The 2,500-nt window shown below is 56.4% G+C and overlaps 1 pseudogene; it reads right to left on the minus strand.

The window, feature by feature from the left end:
• Nucleotides 1-3: 3 nt before the first annotated feature.
• LOC124749565 overlaps nucleotides 4-2,500 on the minus strand; it is a 4,817-nt pseudogene continuing 2,320 nt past the window's right edge.

Genomic DNA, 2,500 nt, shown 5'->3' on the forward strand with positions numbered 1-2,500 from the left:
TTTTCCAAGCCCGTTCCCTTGGCAGTGGTTTCGCTAGATAGTAGATAGGGACAGCGGGAATCTCGTTAATCCATTCATGCGCGTCACTAATTAGATGACGAGGCATTTGGCTATATTAGCCGGCTTTATTCACTTTTTGCGAATATTACAAGGTAGTGTTACCTGGCAAGCAGGTTTACAAGGTTTTACACAAACAAAATTACACTAGCACATATACAGCAAAAGAATAAAGCGGGTATTTTGCCTGAGGCGCCAGGCAGCAGCGAAAGGGTTGAGCTGATCCTAGCCAACTCCAGTGCGGTTCATCGTGCGGCGGCGAGGGGCAGTCATAGTGTCAAAACGCCGCGCCGCCATAATACTGCCCAATAACACTCTTGTACTGATGGTCGATAGATGTCCACTAGTCACGCCCACGTCCTGGAGCGCTCTTGCAGATGCCGGAGACCAGACTCCACGCCAGTTGATGGTTGCTGACGTGGTGGTGATATGTCGGACTGCTGGATAAAGCTCTCGGACCTTTGCATGGACGGCCTGCTTATCATAGATGGCGATCTTCTCCCTATGACAACGGTCGAGGTCGAGGCTATCGCCGATCACCTGGGCGTCAATAATATATGCTGCTTCGCCACGGACTGCCACGACATCAGGCTTCTTCAATCCTTCTGATGTCCGCAGGTGAGGCTCCAAAAGAACTTCATAGCCTCTTCGACGAAGGCCTCGCACCAGATATGACGCCATAGCGTCATGTCTGGCAATGCGGGCCCCGTCGCTCCTCCAACACTGCTGGATGACGTGGTTGGCAGTCTCTGTGGCGTTGCAGCCTCCCCGGCACCTTGTGTCACCCTCCCGCCCTCGTAGGAGCCGTGCCTGAGTGGGCAGGGCATTAATCCGAGCACGAAGGCAGGAGATATAGTCCCGGCCTGCGACAAACTGCCGAGTGTTAGACACCCAGTAGTGCTGCCCTGGTGTTTGGGCAGACTTCCGCAGAGCAGCGCCGTCGACTGATGAGTGCAGGCGCTCGGCCCAGCACCGACCCAGTTGGTAGCTGGACTTAATAACGTCGCCATTCCATCGTAAGGCGTTATCCAACTGTTGGATTTCACGTCTAAGGGAATCCTGGGAGGTATCGTCAGCTGCCGTACCGAGTCTCTCCATCTTAGCAAGGCGCCTCCTCCGGAGAAGAGGACCCAGCCAGCGGGCTGCCGGGACCCCCAGGCCCCCATGAGAGACAGGGGCATGAAAGTACCCAACAGGGGTGTCCGCCGGCAGGTGGAGCCAGGATCTAATGGCTTTGCGGACGCAAACATCGAGGGACGAGAGGGCCCCTAGACGTGTCCTTCCCAGGGCCAGGCCATGAAAAATGCCCGGCAGGATAACTGAGGAAAGGGAAAAGAGTCTTTGCTGAGGCTTAAGGGGTGCCCTGCTAATGGTGTTCAACTGTTTCTCGACCTCGCGCCGAGGATGGAAAATGCTGCGCCCGCATGTGGTGAACTGCAGGCCTAAGTATTTAAAGGAATCTCCCATCGCTAGCGCCGGAATGTTGTTGTTACCTGCCCGAAAGACAACAGACTCATCAACCTTTATCTTCTTCTCCCGCCCTGATGCAACCAGGGCGAGAGAGAAGCACTTCTTTGGGTTGATCTCAAGACCGAGGTCACCTAGGGCCGTTGCAGCGATGGTGATTAGCTCCTGCAATCCATCCTTCGTCTCGGCGAAGAGAAGAAGGTCATCCGCAAACGCAGCAGCATTTATTCTTCGGCCGAGAATACAGGCACCAACATGCTCAGGAAGACGGGAAAGGAGAATGTCTATAGACATGTTGAAAAGGATGGGGGATAAGGGATCACCTTGCCGCACACCCCTCGAAGGCCGCACTAGATCTGACGACTTCCCAGAGAGTCATAGTTACTCCCGCCGTTTACCCGCGCTTGCTTGAATTTCTTCACGTTGACATTCAGAGCACTGGGCAGAAATCACATTGCGTCAACACCCGCTAGGGCCATCGCAATGCTTTGTTTTAATTAGACAGTCGGATTCCCCCAGTCCGTGCCAGTTCTGAGTTGATCGTTGAATGGCGGCCGAAGAGAATCCGCGCACCCGCGCGCCCCCGGAGGAGCACGCTAAGGCGGACGCGGCCTCGCAGCAAGGAAGATCCGTGGGAGGCCAAGGCACGGGACCGAGCTCGGATCCTGCACGCAGGTTGAAGCACCGGGGCGCGAACGCCGCGCAGGCGCGCGCATCCTGCACCGCCGGCCAGCACGAGGCCGACCAACGGCGAGAGCAGACCACGCCCGCGCTAAACGCCCGCACTTACCGGCACCCCTACGGCACTCACCTCGCCCAGGCCCGGCACGTTAGCGCTGACCCACTTCCCGACCAAGCCCGACACGCCCCGATCCTCAGAGCCAATCCTTATCCCGAAGTTACGGATCCAATTTGCCGACTTCCCTTACCTACATTATTCTATCGACTAGAGGCTCTTCACCTTGGAGACCTGCTG

This window comes from Schistocerca piceifrons, unplaced genomic scaffold (assembly GCF_021461385.2).
Source record: "Schistocerca piceifrons isolate TAMUIC-IGC-003096 unplaced genomic scaffold, iqSchPice1.1 HiC_scaffold_440, whole genome shotgun sequence".
Lineage (NCBI taxonomy): Eukaryota > Metazoa > Arthropoda > Insecta > Orthoptera > Acrididae > Schistocerca > Schistocerca piceifrons.